This window comes from Protomyctophum bolini, assembly GCF_963924005.1.
Source record: "Protomyctophum bolini genome assembly, chromosome: 13".
In the NCBI taxonomy this organism is placed as follows: Eukaryota; Metazoa; Chordata; class Actinopteri; order Myctophiformes; family Myctophidae; genus Protomyctophum; species Protomyctophum bolini.
Genome location: NC_137874.1, coordinates 24625382 through 24646182, shown reverse-complemented (window position 1 = coordinate 24646182; position 20801 = coordinate 24625382). Strand labels below are relative to the sequence as shown.

The window sequence follows — 20801 nt, the reverse complement described above, 5'->3', positions numbered from 1 at the left end:
TATCAATTAACCGTCTCTCCGGCTTCAGGTCATTACTGTGGCAGACAGTGAGCAAAGGCCAGATCCTGGTTGGTGTAGTTGTTCCAACAAGAACCTTTTTGTTTGCATTAGTGTTTGTGTTGTAGCCTGCATAGATAGGGTGCACACTGCATTACGGGCGGGAGTGACGCAGCCAGCGCTATTGGTGTCAGCTTGTAGATGTTGACAACCGTTGTTTCCTGGATTTAGTGACCAGCCACTCAATGTTGGAGCCTGGTGACTAATGGCTGTCAATCTTAGTTCAATCCTTAGTTCAAGGTTGCTACCATTCTGTGCCTCTTGCTGTGGATGGACCCAATGAGGAAGAACCCAGGCTGCTGGTTGTCCTCGGCTGCACAGCGTGTCTCTTGTATGAGAATGACTGTCTGGTGCCTTTTTGGACACGGATGAGGTGTCAACTGTGTCATATGACATATAGGCCCTCAATATTGAATTGAAGCACTGATAGGCTTTGGCTTTCGAAGGTTGGGAATGGGATGGCCGCCCATCCTCAGTGGGAGGTTCTGTACCGTGGTATTCACTTTGGCTTATAGTTTGGACTGCCTGCTTGACGATGTTGTGGTGACATTAGTTTCACAAGATGATCTTTTACCATCTCTTACTACTTGTGGGTTAGTTCAGATTTCTTTTTACATAAAGCTGTAGGAAATACTTGCCATTAATAGTGGTTGGAAAGGTATTTGTTGATTCCCTGAGTCCCGTAGTGGGAGTTCTGGTCTGGTTTTGGTGAATATTAAGTAGTTCCGGTCATTTTGTAGGGGTCTGGGAGCCACGCATTAAACATGAAACATTACCGGTAATCTACAAAATTAGCGTAATTTGTAGACCTTTTTCTACCATATTGCGCAACTTTCCCTCTGTCTTTTCCTGCTAGCCAATGACAGAAGGACAAGTAACTGCTCCACCTGCTGCACCTCCGTGCTCATTACCTGTTGCAGGAAAAAAAGAAACCACAGAACCCCACTCAAACACAGGCACTCGACACTGTAATAATTCCCTGCATATTGTCTCTGTCTTTACAGCAATATCTCTAAGTGTTTGCAGCAGTTAATATGAGCGTCATGCTTGGCATGGCGTTCATGAAGTTCTGTCAGGAAAGTTGTTGGCAGCCTTTCATTGGGCAGCCTGCAGCACCATGTTTGGTAACTCATCCAATCACACACTCGTTTCATTCTCAGACCGCTTTATGGAAGTTTCACTACTGCTCATGCTGATGCTGACACTCTCCCCACTGCTGTCTTGCTAATAAATTGCTGCTTACCCTCCAACTACCACCTGTCGTATTGGATCTGCTGTTTTTTATCAGTTAGGATTATATTTGTGTTATTGTATAATTATATTCACACAATATATGCCAATGTCGAGATATCTCATTAAACCTGCCTGTTTTGTTGATTTCTATTAATCCAGAATGAATACTATTATATTTTACCGTATGTTAGCTTCTTTTAGCGTTCCGTCACTAGGCAACACTTGCTTCCGTGGTATGACGTCATCAAAATCCCCTGTGCACACGCACTCACACGTGATCTTTAGTGGCTTTGGAGGCTCAGATTGAGGTGATATGGGGTGAGGGATGATGTTAGGAGCTCAATAAAACTTATCGTGACCTCCTGGTTAACATATTAGCACGAAAATGGCCGACTACTTCCAGTTCATGTGGGGCAAATCACAGGGTCTTCTTTGCTGCCTTTTTCGTGCATTCTCTGTTGGCACTGGCTCCAGAGCGCTGTCAATGGTGGGCAGCGCTCTGGAGCAGCATGTAATCGGTTAAAATTATCTTTTGGGATGGTGAATATTTTGAACTGGTGGATGTCCACGGAGACCACTTTTAACTATATTTGAAGGCTGCAAATCTAGATGTGATTACTTGCTTATTATTATTATTATTATTATTATTATTATTATTATTATTATTATTATTATTATTATTATTATGTATTCAATATAGCAGACGACTTTGTGATGACTAAATTAAATGATTTTTGTTGAGCCAAATCAGCCAATATTGTGACATGCATGTCTAGTCTACACAGTCTTCTTTGTGTTGCTGGGGACGGAGGATCCCTTCCCCCTCAGTATTGTTACAGCAAGGCTATAATATATCAGTCCTCTCAGGAAAGGTCAATTTTCTCACTTAAGCATATTTGTGTGGTGGAACCTATTTCACACATTGGTTGGTTCACTCATCCAATCTGTGTTCTGTCCTTGGTGCGTCTGTTGTTCCACCTCAGCCAAAGTCTCCTCAATGTGGGTGCATGACATCATCTGAACAAGTCACTTACTTAACTCTGTGTCTGAACTACTGCCAAATGTTATATTTTACGATGCTATATAAATACAGTATGAAATGTAATCATCATAATAAATCTGAGCTCTTCTGTTAAGCAGATACTTTCAACTGACGGCACAACCGACTGACAGCATATCACTTGCATGACTTACAGTAGTATTTTTACTTACATTTTTTTAAGGGTTTATGGGTTTGATTATCCTACCTAGCTGTCATTGCAGCTGTTCACCCGAAATAGCCTCAGCAGAACTCTGTAGGTCTATTTGGGAAACACTTGAATGCTTATGCATTGTCAGTAGACGTTGTGATACTGTATATTGGCCAGCATTCCATACAATGAACATTTGTGATATGAGGTCTGGTTTCAGGTTGAAACTCGCCTCTGCGACACCGAAGTCTCTGTTTACCTTAGACTTGTCCAGCAGGATCAGTGTTCCTGACTTCATCCCTGCCTGGCTCCAGGCCACAACTTGTAAAATGAATCCAGATCCCTGCACAGGCCTGACCGTAGTGTGTTACTATTCAGGCTGACTTGATTCAAAATACAGCTAGAGTGGGACTGTTGTCGTAATTTCTGTTGTAGTTCTTTATCATCGTGGCAGTGTTTTTGCTTCTTGATGAATGACGCTGCTCTTGCTGAGTTTAGGGCCAAGGCTGAGTGTTCTGTGTCATTTATACCATTAACTCTTTGGTTTCAAGTATTTCAGAGCAAGTCGGTTTATTTATTTTATTTTATGGTGTGTGATCATTAGAATTTCTGACTGCACAGCAGACGTGTTGCTGCAGCTCTGCGGTTCTAAAAGTAATAGTAATTTTATTTTAAGGCTCACTCTTGAGAAATTGTTTTCTCAAGATTTTAAATTTTTGTAAGTATTGTCTATACATTAGACCTTATAATAATAACCAAGTGAGGACATTCAGTTCACAGTAATAGGAAAATTCAAACCAAAGTCGCCAAGCATTCCAGTGAGGCTATGCTTTAATGACAAGCTTCCCACACAGACTGGCAGTAGGCTCCCAACTGCACCAAGTTCACAGACACATTTAGTTTCTGGGAGGATCCTACTCAACACTTACTGGCAGTTCCACCTCAATATGAAACCCTCCCATGTTCTTATCAATGCAAGTAATGCAAAGGAATGAGTGGCTATCAATTTTGGTCAGACAAACCCAAAGCCTTCCGCTGCAGCTCAGTGACCCTCCCTGCCTATTGAGTGTTGACATGACGCACATCAGTCATCAACACTTTACTTTACAGCATGTCACTGTACTAGACTATCTGTCTATATTAGGCTCGGTCTGTGTATTTGTGGCTGTTCGGGCTTATCTCACAATCTGTTGGACCGATCACGGCAGAGTTCTTGTGCCCGCAGCCAGTAGGCCAATAACGTACTTGCATGCATTCTTTTTTCACATATAGTCCGGCAGCTGAGGTGCACGGGTGGGACATTTGGTATAGTCTTTTTTTTATTGGCCTAAAATATTGTCTGTATACATACATTCATGAATCCACTAGCTGACCGGCTGTCAGTATTGAGCAATTGTTTTTATAGGGGTTTCTTGTGACCCTACCATTAACATCCTATGGCAGGCAAAAATGTAAAACTTCCCTTTTGCTTTAAAGGACCACTTCACCACTTTTCAACCTATCTTCATATAATAGGTCCTCACTAATAATCATGAAAAAATGGCGCAATTTATTTCTACTTAACATTACGTAATAAATTAATTAATACGGATGAGTGACGGCTTTCGATGGTGACTTATATGTCGATCAGTGTCGGGTGGATTAAAGGAAATGCCTCTATGTATAATATACATACATATTACATACATACAAGTAAGACGCGCAAACGCGTGAAGCGAACGCAGCTCGTGTGTGTGCATGTCTGTCTGTCTGTCTGTCTGTCCCGCTGTTACTGTATATGTGGACCTGGCCCCTTTTGTGCCCATATATGTAGCTGAGTGATTCAAAAATCACTCAGCTCCATATATGGGCACAAAGGGGACACACACACACAGACACACAGACAGACATGATCTGCTAGGTCTCATAGTCAGTGCTCACTGCGTTCGCAATCACTGCGTTCGCAATTATGTATATGTAATTTGTAAGTTGATTAGCGGTATACTGTGGTTACTTTGCATATGCCCCGTTTGATGCGTATGTATCGTAGCAGCATATGACGGCAGGGTATAACTAACTGGTATAACTAGCTCTCAATGATGACGTAATAAAGATGTGGATTAAAGGACCCAATGCCAGGGTGTAATTGGTTTTCGATGGTGACGTAATGACGATTATGTTTTAGTGTCGGGAGGATTAAAGGTAATGCCCCTATGTATACATGTACTGTATGTAATCCGACACCACTGCCATATCGAGCACAAGAAGTCATTACGTCATACGCTGGCACGGCGCATACACATCGAACGGCGACATACGCATCGAAGCACTGGACGAAAACTATTACTTGCTCGCTCTGCTCGTGCAAGTAATAAATGCCATTATTGAAAAGAATCCTCTGTCAAGCCAATTATTCACATGGTTTTCTTAGTTATGTGTTGTAAATGCACAGTAAATTATTAACGTTGTTTTCAGAGTACAGAATGAATGCAAAAAAATAACCCCAATGTAATCTTAAATAATTTAAAAATAAATCAGGAAATGAAAAGGGCTGTATGTTGGTGGGCTAGATAGCTTTTTATTTCACTTTTATGTTCACAAAAGATGATGGGAATTCACTGTGATTAAACAAATAATCTTGAGTGTTTTTTATTGCAATAAAAGATAGAATCTAATATCCACCCATCCCTACCTGGGAATTCCAACAATTGTGTGTGTGTGTGCGTGCGTGTCGTGCGTGCCTGCGTGCGTGCGTGCCTGCGTGCGTGCGTGCACCCACTTATCAGTGTAGCCATGATAAGAATTTCAATGCTGTTCTGCTCCCAGTCCTCTACCAGGAGATTCAAGCTGAGCTGTTCTGGAGTTTATTTTAAGAGGTTCGTTTTCCCCCCATCTGTCCTCACCTCTGAACCCCGATTGGTCCTCCAGATGTGTTTGAGAGAGAGAATCATGCTGCCTCAGCACTCCTCCATCCAGCTGCCCCGTGTAGCACAGCTAAAAGTCATTGGTTCCAGCTGGGCCTTCATTTATGGGATGGTTGAACAAATAAATTATGGGATTAGATAGGGGCGGATAGGGCCGCTGGTTTTGTCTTCACTGCATCAACAGCCGCTCCAGGGCTCTGCTGGCCAGGAAGCCCAAGATTTTTCAACTGATTTTAAGAATAAAGAAAATAAAGATTCCTGTTATTATATTCTCTGCTGCAATATGCAGCAGAGGGTATGGTGCAATGCCCCTTAAGGCAATAAGTGAAGATATTTTGAACTGAATTACATTATGAAAACAGAAGCATTGTCACCAAATGAAGTTAACCATCAAAACCAATGATCGTTTCGTCACTTTTACCTTATTTCAGCAGTCCCAATGATTTTCTAAAACTCTTCAAGGGGAAATTCAGTGAAATAAAGTTTTCATTGTTTTCATATCTTCCATCATAGCACAGTTGCTGTCAATAAATATGCCTTACTGCCCAGTGAAGGGTGATTTATACGTATTCTTATACTGCGCCAATGTTGCTCACCGAAAATGTGAGATCTACAATGCGATGTCAAAGCGTGTTGCACTGCGATGCATTGTGAGCTTGATTGTACATGGCAGCAATCAAGTATAATAATAATAAGGCTTTAAGATAATGGGTTTGGTCACCAATTATGATTTATTTTTTATTAAATAGAAAACATGATTCTGGAAACATATGAGAGATTTTCTGAGACCATATTTTCATATTTTTCATATTTTTCTTACATTTAAAGCACTATAAAATAATTTATTTTTGATAGAAAAAGCAAACAAAACAATACTGCCTCATCAAAGTTGGTGTTGTGACTTTATATTATTGTAAATTTCTTCTCTGAGAGGAGCAGAGGTGGTGGAGTTAGGTGGTTTCCTCCCGGCAGAAACGAATTACAATAGGAAACATGGCATAGCATCCATACATTTAGTTTCCCATTGATTGTCAATAGAGTAAATGATCCAAATAACAAATTTTTTAAGACATCACACTTCTTGTTCCTTAGTCAGAGCTTTGGGAGAGTCTGTTTACAGATATTGACTGAACTGATGTAGGCTATAAGGATAACATATGATTTCTTAAGCATGCAAGAGTCAGCCAGATCCATCACATGCAGGGCATGGCATTATACACGCAACGTCAGCTGATGGCTGCTTCTGTCTGGATAGGGCTCTCCGATCAGCAATTGGCTAGTTGTTTTTGTCGTCACCAAAGGGTGGAGTCCTGAGAAATGCATCGTCTGGTGTCGTAAAATGGCCATCTCTGGCCAAAGCGGTACTGTAGCGACCCACTTCTCCTCATGGCAAGCAGCAGCTATTAGTTAGGTTTAGTAGCTACTATTTCTATCCAAGAAGAGATATTCCCTTAATGTGATCGGGTTAATGGCAAATGAATAATCATAACACAGCCATGGCAGACGGGGGGTGTCATTGATCTGTCTGGAGTCAGGCCCTCTCCGCCTGCTGCATCAGCCACTCTCCCCCTATTGATACGCTCTTGCCCCTTGACCCCTGGGACCGATCAATGCTATTGATCGGAGAAGGGCAGGGACAAGGGCAAGATGTGCTGACTGGCCCGACAGCTAGTGTGACAAGACATGATCGTCATTAATGTCCCGCTGGCTAGCTGGCTGGCTGGCTGGCTGGCTGGCTGGTTGGCTGGCTAGGTGGCTGGCTGCCTAGCTGGCTGGCTGGCTGGCTGGTTGGTTGGCTAGGCGGCTGGCTGCCTAGCTGGCTGGCTGGCTATAGGTGGCTGGCTGTGCATCACATTCTCTTCATTCCCCATCCCACCTCCTCTATTCCTTTGCCCCTCCTCCTCCCCACTGCTCCTCAATGTCTCTGTTCTCTGCTGCTGTTTGCGCTGTCTGAGATAAGTCCATTGTTTGGATACCTGTCTGATGCTTGCATCTGTGGCAATGATATGCATCTCCTTGCATCAAGCTATTTTGGGGGTCATTGTGAATCAAATGGCGTCATAGCAAAGGGCTGGTGCATAATGTTGCCTGGCTCATTGTGTGTTACGTCCCTATAAGAATGGAAATGAACCTATTTTTGGGAGCTTTGGAAAGGTCTTTCTGGTGTCATTCTTTCTGCTGTAATTATTGGTGAATTGTACTGTCGACGACAAATGTTATTTTTCAATGGTGAATCATGGTGTAATACCACATACCTGCCTTGCCTTGACTCATCCTTTTCCTTCATGATACAATATGCCATTACCAGATAACAAAGACAGGATTATATTTGCACTGCTCTGTTCGACTATAAGTATGCTCTATTAGACCAATTTCATTATCCGGTTATAGTTACTAAAGGTCGTAAACTGCTACGGGTTGTATTTCTGGGTTAGATTTGAAAAACGAGTAACAAGAGAGAGAGAGTCACATGTTTGTGTGCTGGCTTAAGTGTGCGTTTGTGTAGTGCGGAGGCGAAGGGCGGGCAGTGGCGGCAGCCTCCAGACGTTGCAGTGACATGGCTGTAATAGAGCTGATTGATCACCTATAAGGCCGCTGGCTCGCACATACACAGCCAGCTCACTTGCAGCTGCCACCACCCCCTCTGCATCACCACCGCCATCCCCAGGCCTCTCTACAAAGAGCAACCCTCCCCCATACACTTCAACCTGGCCACGGTATTGACATTGGCATGGAGGATTTACCTCTGCTCCGGATTTTCTACCACTTCCACGCTCCATACTGCTTCTGTTTGTTGCTTCTAGTGAGGAAGGATATATGCTGAGGCACAGGCAACCGAGGCGAGTGATGGTGTTGTTATTCAGCCTTATCTGTGTTAAAACCATGCTTCCCCCCCTTTTCTACATTTGAATTAAAGGGCATAATCAATCAATGGTAACATTTGCAAAGCTCGCTCCCTGCCCCTGCTGTGTCGCACGGGGTCATAACCCTAATCTCTCCAGGGTGTTGAAGGTGATTAGACCAAGAGATTACAACAAGCCGTCAAGGGCAGACCTTAGTCAGACACAAGAATGGAGGTTTTATTTGTATTTCTATTTTATTCAGTTGAAATAGTCCTAACAAAGAATAGAGACTGTGTCATTTATCATGACATTCATTTTAAACTTTGCAGTGTCTTTGATAAGGCACTCCAAATTGATAATCTATGGACAAAACTCATTTTTGATATTTTCTCAGAAAAGTTCTGAAAGTAATTTAGCTATTTGTGGTCATTTGCCTTGAAATTATTCTAAAACTATTCCACATTTTTCTCATGACTGCCTTGAGCCTCCCATGAGGGTCATTCAGTCTCCAGTTTGAGAAACACTGAATTATACTTTTAGATTGTGACACAGTAGAGGTGAAATACATGTACTTTAGACATGTAGTGTCTGTCTGTCTGTCTGTCTGTCTGTCTGTCTGTCTGTCTGTCTGTCTGTCTGTCTGTCTGTCTGTCTGTCTGTGTCTGTCTGTCTGTCTGTCTGTGCGTGCATGTGAAGTATTCAAATGCCATCTACCATTATGTGAAGGCCCAGCTTTATTAAGTGTGTGTGGATTTTAAGAACACAAGGGAAATGCGTCACTTTTTTACAGTAATGTAGAAGTCAGTTTAAATGTACTCATGCATACACAGTTTTGGAACAACCAAAGAAGAAATTAATTTACAGTGTACATTGATTCTGATTCATAATTTCATATCCCTTGAAAATATTATTTAGGTATTCAGACAGTATGAAAGAGCATCTGTATAGTCGTTAGTTTTGTCCCCTACGCTGCTTCTTGGTCACAATATTGTGACAGTGACAGTTTGTATTCACGCTTGACCTGACCGCATCACTGTCTGCACTGCATCTTGTCAGCTCAGCTGTGTTGTATGTGTTGTGTGTTTCCTGTGTTTGCATTCACTGCACTAGGGCTTTTTGGTCTGATGTTTGCATCTGACTGCAACGTTTGTTTGTTGTCATCTGTGCATTTGCCGCCATCGGTGTTTGCTGTCTTTTCTGACGGTGCCATTTATATGTTGTCTATAGTATACTGTGTCAGGTGTTTGTTACTATCTGCAATTTCGTGTCAGTGGCCACGGTGTGTGTGTGTGTGTGTGTGTGTGTGAGAGAGAGAGAGAGAGAGACACAGAGGGAGAGAGAGCTGCATTCATGTTTCAGCGTGTATTGCAAGACAGTGTGAGCGCTAAAGCGCATCCTCCACCTCGGCCAGCCAGTTAGCTGCAGTGTGTCTGTGCGCCTCTGGAAAAGAGAAGAAATTGATCAGCACAGGGAGGAACGTGTGTGCCGGCAAATACTAGATGGAGGGTGTGAGAGAAAGAGAGAGAGAGAGAGGGAGAGAGAGAGGGCTGTCGTTGCAGACTCCTGGTGCAGTATCTCACTGTGGGCAAGCAGCCGCAGACAGGGAGCAACAGAGAGCCAGACAAGCAGACAGGTAGACCTGGTGTGATCGGGGGCGGAGGGCTGGGGGGGATTGATGCTTCTGCTAGGGGTGGAGATAGTGGTGGTGGGGGAGTCATTAGAAGCTGGGGAGGCATAGCTTGAGGTGGAAAGGTCAAAGGGTGTGTGTGTGTGTGTGTGTGTGTGTGTGTGTGTGTGTGTGTGTGTGTGTGTGTGTGTGTGTGTGTGTGTGTGTGTGTGTGTGTGTGTGTGTGTGTGTGTGTGTGTGTGTGTGTGTGTGTGTGTGTGTGTGTGTGTGTGTGTGTGGGAGGGTGGGGGGGGCTGGTCAGGAACCAAATGGTTTTAGCATCATCGTTTATTTTTTCCAATTAATTTTTTCCAATGATGTTGGAAATATTAGGGGAAAAAAGAAGAGGTACCACAAAAGAATTACGAGGAGGAGAAGAAGAAGAAGAAGAAGAAGTAGAAGGAAAAGAAGAAGAAGAGGAAGGGAAAGAAGAAGAATGAAACCCCGGGATAGATGACAGTGTCACGACACGGCTGATGTCCCGGCGTCTGGAAGAGGGAGAGACGGAGAGAGAGGGAGGGGAGTGGTTTTGGGGGGGTAAAGATGCTGAGATGGAGCTGACGATGCAAGCATCTCGAAGCTGTACGGGGGGGGGGGGGGGGGGGGAGTGCAGGAGACAGAGGGGGAGGCGGTGTCCCACCTCACTGACCTGCGTCTGGCTACAGCTTCCTCGGACACCTCGGCAGCCCCCCCACCCACAATCTCTTTCTCTCCTTCTCCCCTTTTTCCTCTTTAGCCCGCTGCTTTGTTTTTTCTTCAGTCGGTCCTCACCCTCAGCCCAAAGATGGATAACAAAAGGCGTAGTCGGCATGAAGAGACGGAGGAGCGGGCGAGGAGACGAGGCGTGCGGCGACATGGAGCATTCATTTCCGGAAGCCTCCACTTTGCTTGTCGTTCCCGAGAGAGAGAGAGAGAGAGAGAGAGAGAGAGAGGGAGAGAGAGAGGGAGAGAGGGAGAGAGGCACAGACATCTATCAGATTTTTTGTCTGAGGGGGAGGAGTTGTGAGGTTGGTGGCGGGATGGGGGGGCGAGGGTGTTTGTGTGTGTGCGTGTGTGGGGGGGATGTTAAACATGACAGGAAAAAAGACATGGTATGTTTTTAATGTTGCTTTGTTAACATTTATGACAGAGCATTTTGTGTTTTATTGTTTTTTTTTCTTCTTACAGGAAGTGAATGTGTTGATTCTTTTGGATCCAGGTGTGTCCAGTAGCGTCTGAGTGTGTGTGTGAGTGTGTTTTTGACTCAGACGGGGGCTCTGTAATATTTGACCGATGATGGCTATCTATGACAGTGACAACTTATTGCGCTAGCATGCCAGGCTTGCTGCCATGTCGGCACAGTTCGCTGGGTAGATGTCTGGGTCTCGTGGCATGAAGAACTGCAGTCTGTAGTGGGAAGTAGAGGGGATGCGTGACTAGTTCTGGAGATAAATCTGTTCTCTCTTTTGCCTTTTCGATTTTTTAAACCTTGTTACTGTGGATTTTTTTTTACTTTTTTTATACCTGAATTCTACTCCATGCCACAGAGCAGCGTCTCTTCGGGCACTGCATTTTATTAGTTAGTTTCTCACTGAGCCTTGTCGGTACCTGCCCCTGTGGTGGAAGCTGGCAGTACAGGCTTGGTCTATTAGGTGGCTCTCTGAATCAGTTGGTCAGTGCAAACGGGATGGAGGGTTTGGCAGAGAGGCTGTGTGGCCGGTCATCCCGAGACGGGAGAGGTCTAGACTGACGATCATGTAACGCTCGGAGGACAAAGAGGGGAGCTCGCTTTGCTGGCTGGGGGGCTTTCCTTTGCAAGCACAAAGGCTAGTTAGCACAGAACAGGCAGTGCAGGCTTGTCTGATAGTCTGAGCCTCTGCTTCTGTCTCGGTGCTGCGGCAGGGAAAATTAAAGTCTGACCGTGTCCAACGAATCTAATACCTATTTCTTTCCCTTTGTCATCCTGTCTGCTCTTGCTGCTGTTGTCCTCGTCTTGTGACATTTAATGTGTGCACCATTTCTTTGTGTCTCTGTTGTTTGTTTGTCTATGCATGTCTTTGTGTGCACAGGAATCAGCAAGCTGAAGGAGAAAATAAGTTATCTGCAGTGAAGGAAGGATGGAATAAGGGCATGCTGTCTCTGGTCCACGGTTGTGGGGGGGTGGTGGTGGTGGTGGTGGGGGGGTCTTTTAATGTTTTCTTTTTGATGGAACAGCCTTTGCCCATGCCTTACAGCGGCCAGACACCTCATGGCTTCGGGTGTCTTCAGGGCAGTAATTGGGTGCCTTTAGGTGATCGTCATAGTAGGTACGGAAGCGAGAGTGAAGAGATAACGACAGAGAGAGAGAGAGAGAGAGAGAGAGAGAGAGAGAGAGAAAGAGAAAGAGAAAGAGAAGGGTGTCAGTGCCACTCAATGCCCTGCAGCTGACTGCGGCTCCTCAGTGGACCCTGTTGTTCACCTGCTCCCTGAGACCCTAACTTGTGAGCTCTCTTCATGAAAAATCACGGGTTAGGCTCTTGGGACGCGGGCGGAGAGCACAATCGACTTTCTACCGATTTTTCCAAGGGTGGAGTCGTCATGAAGCAAGATGCCGACTTACAGTTGAAAAGGCACTACCGCTGGTACAGGGGATGTAGGGGAAGACAGAGAAGGATGAAGCATGGTAAACAGAGACAAGACCCGCGACGCGATCAGAATTATAACTTAACATTTTAAGACCAAAGGGTGTGATGACTGTGATCATTTTGAAATGCTCAATCTCATGATGTTTTGCTAAAGTGAACCACTGCGCTGAGGGAGAAGCATGCATGTTTAGCATGCATGAGCAATGAGTGTTTATAATGTTGTTTCTCCAAAGAATCATCAAGAACATTTCTTACTTAGTAAACTTCATCATCAGCATACCCAAATGCCCATCAATGTTGTCCACCGACATGACCAGTCATCATGTAAACATCTGTGTGAATACTACTCGTATGGAATACATACCATGATTTGATTAAACATGGCAGGACACCAACGGCTCCAAAATATCACACCCCAGACCTTGTGTTGATTAAGCCCTGTCATAAACACAGCAGACCCATGCCAGTATATGTCACCCACTACTAACACCCTCTAAATGTGATCGTTCCAACTTCGCATTTGCATGAGGTGGTGCCAGGTTAAGTTATGCCAACGCCATTTCAAAGATTCATAACTGTTTTCCAGTTTAAGATAATTCACCGGATTCTGGGACACTTTTTCCATTATCATACTAGACTTTGTTTCTTTATCGTCATACTCCTATCAATGTGTCCATTTTAGCGGGGTTAAATACATTTGTTATTATTAATAATAATTATTATTATAAATAGGGTTGTCCCGATCGGATCGGTTGATCGGAAATCGGAAGTATATTATATCCATATCACGATATTAGACTGGAAATTGTATGTGATTTGGGATATCGTACTATTGTGATATGGCATAAACGTGTTCTATAAAATATAAATATCGGATCGGGAAAAATCGGCAGATACTGAAAATCAAATGGATCGGAATCAGATCGGGAGCAAAATAACGTGATCGGGACATCCCTAATTATAAACTATACTTTCCACCTTGGTTCTTTGTATGTTCAAGTAGTATTGTATATACTATTACAAGACAAAGAGTACGCTTAATGACCTCCAGTTCCAGAAAGCGGATTTAAATGAACAAATACATTGAATTAGTACATTATGTATTTCTCTGTTATCCTAATAATTTCTGTCGAAATGTGCACTGTCATGAACTGTCAAATCACTGATTTCTATATTTTAAAGCCAGGATTAGGCCCATGATTATGCAGATAACCATGCTAAAAGAGCAATGCTACCTGGTAAAGACAGAAGGTTTAATGCTGAATAGAATCTGTAAGCATAACATTTTGGCTCCTGTGAACAAAATGTGTGTGCAATTACCAATAATTAGATCAGCTAACAGCAAATTCGTTTCATATATTTATTTATAAATATTATATTTATTATGTAGAACTGGCTGTATGGAAAGTATTCACAATCACAGCTGACCCGGTTTTTAAACTTTGCGCATTTCCCAAGACAGTATGCTTTTCTGAAAAGCTAATTTCTGCTAAATTATACCCATATTAGGAATGCAGTTGAAAACAATTGATTTTCCCTCTAATGCCCACCTCTCCATCTCCGTCCCCCTGTCTCCCATTCTCTCTAATTATACCCCCCCCCCCCCTCTCATAGTGAACAAAGCCAATGCCAACTAATCAGTCTGTGCCTATGCCACAGAGCCCCCAGCAACAGCTGAAGGAGTACCATGCCCCATGAATACCAAGCATCCAGGCACATAGTGCGACAAGTGCTGAGCAGTCAGACACGGCACAGCGAGAACAGAGCTGGTGCCCACAAAACAGCCAGACAGTTTTATTAGGATCTGTCTGACACGCAGCAAAGTCTGGCGGCGCCCGAGCCGTGCTGATGAAATTCTCTCCGCTTCCCTAACGGTAACAAAGCAGCCTGCTCCAACCAATCCGCCAAGGATCCAATAAATATCACTCGGTAATAATCAGCTCGGGGATTGTTTATAATCACGCTGAGTAGGGAATACCAACTTTGTTCAAAGTCAAGCTAGTTCTCCTCGAGACACTGCAGTGTACATCTGAGTTTTCTCTGGTTTTCTCAGCCAATCAGATCAATCAGAATGTATTGTTGTCACTATACTGTGTCATGGTATGACACCTACATGTAACCTCTATATAGTATACTATACAGTGACACTGGATGCATGTACAATACATTATTTAATTTATTTAATTTTACTTTTTGGTTACCTCAAAGCTTTTCCATGTTTTCACCCTGTCTAGCTATTTTATTGATCCAGAAAAGGGGAGTCTGGGATTGCTGCAATTTACCTTTACCTTTGCGACCCGATTCCAGGTAACCGGTACACGGTACAGGGTGGATATGAAAATGATTATGATTTCTTTATTCCAATTGCAGCATATTATTTGTCCCATGATGTTTATTTATGCATCGGGTTGATGCTAAGTGAAGAGTGAAATGAAAACATTTGTTTGGTGTAGCGATTGCGTGGTTAAAGGAAAAGGTCTGTGGAAGAGCTCTTTATAGAGAAACCAGTTAATATCTTTGCTTACTCGTGTTTGCCAATAGATTTATTGAAATGTCGTGTGAATTCAGGTGTGAAGTTTGTTTTAATTTAATAAATTAGATAGTATCTTTAAGAACCATGGAGCTGGTTCTCAATTTTTTACATAACCAATAGCTACAATGGCTTTTGTTTTATCATCATAACTAATGTTTAGCTAAGCTTCTTTCAAAATATAGCCATTGTATTAAAAATCACACCCGTGTGAAGTGAGGGGCGCTCTTATCATCTTACAACATCGAGGAGGGAATTCGTTATAGCTTGGAGCTATGATTAGGTGATGTAATGATGATCACAATAACATGAACACAATAAACAACATCTAGGTGAGCAAACATTAGCGGTAGAACAAAAGGATCATTGCAGCAACTATCTCTGTCTTACAACAGCATTTAACACAAAGGCTAGCATCCACAATGGTTAGTGTGGCTCAGCAGAAGGTGTGATATAGTGTGTCAGTGCAGGTCTTAAATAAACTCTTGGGTATGGGCCCCATATCCGCCGTTAGTCATCAAGTTGTTGCAGCCTCAATGATTGATTTGAACCTTGAATAGGTGTAGATTAACCAAAGGTTCCAGCTGATTCTAGATTAAAGTCTGCATGATGAGGGAGCGTGCCGCGTGCGTGTGTGTATGTGCGTCTGTCTGTCTGGGGGGGAGGGGGGTATTTCTCCATTGTTCAGAGGTGCTCATGTAACACGCTGCATTCCCACATTGGTCTGTGATCATGAGAAAATAAAGACAGATTCCTGTTCCTCCTACCGTTTGTCTGCACAGTGCTGTTGTCTGTTGTCTTTAGAGCTTATACAGTATACTGTATAGTGCTCAGTGGGTCTCTTATCGCAGTGGGGGGGAGGAGGAGGAGTGGAAAGCGACGGTATTGCCTGATTTTTACTTTGCCGTAAGCTGGTCTCGTACGTCGAAAATAGGGGATCTACAAGCTCAACACCTTGTCAGATGTCTGTTTTCCGCACGCGTACGATAGAGCATAAATCAGGCGTATGCCTGATGGCGGATCACAGTTGAGCAGGACTGGGGAGTTGTGTGTGTGTGTGTGTGTGTGTGTGTGCGTGTGTGTGCGAGCGTGCATGCGTGCGCATCTGAGTTTCCAGACACTGCGGCAGGAGGCCAGACAGTCACCTGAACACACGCACAGACACATGAAAAAGTGTGCAGATGACGCATGTGTTGCGTGGACGACGTGCAAACTCTCTCTCTCTGGCATGCATGCACATACACCTAAAGACTACATTACCTCAAATGACCCCCTAAATCTGTGCAAAAAAAAGCAATTTCTTTCTATTTAATTCAATGAAGGGACCATATTGTACCACCATTGTTAATGGCGTCACCCTTGAACAGCGACAGTGCATGGAAAAACGTTTCTCTTTTATTCTCAGGGTGACAGAGATGAGTGATAAACTCCATTAGTTTTTTTGTGTGTGCTTTTTTTCAGATTACGGAGAAGGCTGTGGGGCAAATCATCTAGTGAAAGGACAGTAGAGTTTCTGTGAGACTTGAGAATTTCCGTCGCGGTCCTGTGGACACGGCATAGAGGGACGGTACTATGGGGAAGATGAGCTGATGATTGAAAACCAAACAACAATGCCCAAATGGAAGCCTTTGAGGACCCGCTTGGCTACGAGTCTCAGCAAAAACCAATTGGAATGCACTTGTGTGTGTGTGTGTGTGTGTGTGTGTGTGAATGTTTGTATTGTCCAACAGTCCGTGATGTTCCGGAGGGGTGTATCCCCCTGCTCACCCTGTTGTCGTCGTCCCCCCCCCCCCCCCAGTGTTATCTCCCCCATCTCCCTCTGATCCGCCAATCACTTGGGAGGGGTTGCCAGGGAAACCTGGTATCTGGCTAGCAGCTTGATGGAGTTATTGAACTGTAACTGGCTTGGATAATTATGCTCTGTCTTGCAGGTTGGCTTTTCCACTGGCTGGGACTAGAATGTGACCCACCGCTAGCTGGCCTGGCTCTGTCACTACAGGCAAGGCTCTTAACCCCTTGACCACCACCAACCTTAGCCCGGACGCCCAGTCAGAGTTCTATTTGAGATGTTGTACACTAGTGCCACAAGCGCATGCACACACACACACACACACACACACACACACACACACACACACACACACACACACACACACACACCAGTGGTGGAAGAACTACCCTGTAAAATGCCATAGCAATAATACAATATTATACTCTTAGTCTTGCCATCAACATATACTGTACTTGCAGATCTAGAATAGCCAATAGTTCGAATAGCCAAAGTATTACGTCTTAAGTAGTTAATGTTTTTGTAGTATGAATCTAAATCTGCAAAGTAACTAATTGTAGTGGAGTAAATAGTAACGTAGAGAAGAGATGTAGTGGAGTACACTACTTAAACTTAAACCCTCCGTCGCACGCACGCACGCACACACACACACACACACACACACACACACACACACATAGTCGCTCCCTTTGTGTCCCTGCCGAAATAGGTCATGACAGGACATTCCTGGTGTGTTGTGAAGTGTGTAGCACTCAGCCCAAGGACAGGTGGGAACACAGACAGTGCGTTTGTACTGCGGGTGCCTTCACTTCATGAGTTGACATCTTGAGCGACTGACTGCTGCTCACATGAAATGAAATGACGTGGCTCTCCTCTGACACATGCTTTCGTATAGGTTTTTTCTGCATTCACGGTGCTTAACCACTTAACCCCCATCAGTGTTCATTTTGACAGCATATTTTGATTACTAAATGCCATAAGAATTTAGTCGACTAAAACTACAGTTGATTTGGTCGACTAAAATGTATTTCAGCAGCAGACCTTGATGGTGTTGAAATGGCTGATTTGTGCTCAGCTGTGTGTTGAAAATAGTCAATCTACAAGCTCACAGTGCCTGCACACACAACCAAGCATAAAATGACATGTCTTAGTTCTATTGGATCTCTTCTCCACTAGTACCTTATGCCTTGTGCCTAACCGTATTTGTTGAGATTGTCAGTATATTTAGTAACAGTCATACAGTAGTTTTAGTCATCACAGCTTAGTTTTTACACTGTCACTGCATAAAAGCTAAAATGATATGTATATTGCACTCCGCTATGTGATCCTTTTCATTTGTAGACAAACGCCAGGACTGACGTTTCAGTCTGCACAAGACTTTTCTCGTCTTTGTGTTTTCCGGTTGTGCGTTAGCTGGCTCCAGACTCATGTGAGTCAGTAAAAGTGTCAGGCTGCTTTAACAGACGGCCTGGGCTGGGTAATTAGCCCCGAGTCATTTGGAAGCCACTACGCTCTGCCCAGGTGCCCACTGTGCACAGGAAGAGACCAGGCGACCTTTTACTCAGCCCGTCCCACTGCAGTCACTTAAAACAGTGATGTATGTTCCCCTTAATGCTCCACTCTCTGCCTCCCATGTCTGTCTGTCTGTCTGTCTGTCTGTCTCTGTCTGTGTCCGTCCGTCCGTCCGTCCCTCCCTCCCTCTCTCTCTCCTTTTGCCCCTCACTTAAACTGATTTCACATATAGGGTATATTTTCCCCTCTCTTCTCCACACTATCTTGTGTGCCTCCCCTCCTCCTATAACCTACACTCCCTTTCTCTAGCTGTCTCCTCTGTTCTCCCAGAGTAATGAGGAGGAAGAAGAGCGGGAGGAGGAATGAAGTGTGTGTGTGTGTGTGTGTGTGTGTGTGTGTGTGTGTGTGTGTGTGTGTGTGTGTGTGTGTGCGCGTGTGCGTGTACGTCCGCGCCCGTGTGTGTGTGTGTGTGTGTGCAGGGGCGTGGGGGGGTTCTCAGCCAGTAATGTGCAGACCAGAACGAAGGAGTGCCCCCCCCTCCCCCCTCCACTGTCGCCACACACACACACACACACACACACACACACACACTTGTCATTGGTATGCAGGGGCTGTTCTCCCAGGTGACACGTACGGCGGCTGGATTTGGACCCCGGCTGCAGCATCAGTGCCGAGGCGGAGAGCAGGAAAAGCAGGTAAGGGTAATGAAAATAGGCAGAGGAAAGGGAGCACAACAGATAGGGGGTGGAGAGGAGAGCATATTAGTGCAGAGGGGAGCAGAGGGGAGGGTAAGGGCTAGACATCCCTGAGGACTGCAACAACCGAGACACCCTCTGACCCTTCATATGCACATATATGACGTGCATATCTTGCAGCTCCAATGCATACACTCAAATATATTGTCGCTGTCGGGCAGAAACCACGTATGTCCCCCAAACAATTGTTACTTTTCAGAAAGTGGATAAAAATAACCTGTGTTCCGATGGATCCCAATATAGTTATTCTTAATACTTAATACGTAATACTTTTCATTGATTTAATATGAATCCCTGCACAGACACACTGTGTCTTTCACTTTCGCAATCTGCTTTGTGAGCTTGTAGATCGGCAATATTTGTGTGCGAAAGTAGGGCATTCATTTGTGATTATTTTTTATACGGAGATACAAGGTTTCTGCCTGACAGTGACGATATGCAGCAATGTTGTAAGGTAGCATCCACAGCTTCACTGTTACTGTTACATTTGTACATTCTCAGAGTTACAGGCATGTTATGAATAGATAGCCGACAACTTATTATTTTATGAAAGGCTTGGAAATTGTATGCTGGATTGTGCTACAGTATGTGCTATTTTGTCATACAGTTCAGTCTGTAATCTCTTATGTAGTTATTTTCTGTCAATGGAATGTATGCTGTATGTATGCAATAATTGTAAATCCAGTGTTTGTCAGCATTTGTATGTAATGTGTATACTATTTAATTAAACATACTGTAGCATTTTTGCCTCTATACTTATCAGATAGATGATGGGATACACCAACTTGTACATATTACATATTGTAAATCTCCTGGTGTTATTAAATGTATATACATCTAACATGATTCTGTGTGTTTTGGTAATTCATAAACACTGTGCATATACTGGTTTCATACTGTGTAAGCAGAGAGTGAAGGAAGCCGGCGGTTTTCTATCAACATAATGTGTCTGTTGTCACTTCTGAAGTTTCCATTCCCTTGATATGTAGTACATTGGTTTTATGGCCAAAGGCAACAAAGATTAAGTTTTTTTTTTTTTTTTTTTTTTTTTTTTAATAAGCCGATGCTCAAACAGTGTGCGTGAGAGACGGCGAGGAGAAAGTCTGTTTATAGGTGTGTTATTGTCTGCTCTATATGGGTTTATTTGTGTGGGTTGTGTGTGTGTGTGTGTGTGTGTGTGTGTGTGTGTGTGTGTGTGTGTGTGTGTGTGTGTGTGTGTGTGTGTGTGTGTGTGTGTGTGTGTGTGTGTGTGTGTGTGTGTGTGTGTGTGTGTGTGTGTGTGTGCGTGCGTGCGCTGCGGTAGAGGGAGCGTGTAGAGCAGACAGTGTTGGGGGAGCAGTGCGGCCAGGCTGCAGATATCATCCATCTCCCTGTCACTGGCCAAAGGGCTGCTGGGAAAGCGGCAGACAGCTCCTCCACTCTGACAACGGGGGCTGCATCCTAATTTTCCAACAGAAAACGCTTGAAAAACTTGCTCTGCTCCTCCCTCCCCACCTAGTATGGAAAATCATTAACCCTGCGATCTGAGAACAAAGCACAGAGCTTCAGCTAGTCAAGCACTGGCAGCGAGTAATATCCTCTCGTGCCTTGCAAGTTCATATGAAATCTAGCTCAGAAAACATTTAGAACGTTTAGATAGCAACAACAATTCACCCTTAAAGCAATAGCTGCATGCGTAGCATTTTCACATAGTAGTAATTGCACATTAATGCACAGATAA

General features: G+C 44.0%; 1 long non-coding RNA gene across 1 annotated transcript in view; it reads left to right on the top strand.

Moving 5' to 3' along the window:
• The window catches only part of LOC308326506, a 63336-nt gene extending 43465 nt beyond the window's left edge, over positions 1 to 19871 (top strand). Inside the window, exon 3 of the long non-coding RNA XR_013965100.1 lies at positions 16487 to 19871. This is a non-coding gene — a long non-coding RNA (uncharacterized lncRNA). The remainder of the gene's footprint in view (positions 1 to 16486) is intronic.
• The last annotated feature ends 930 nt before the right edge of the window (positions 19872 to 20801 follow it).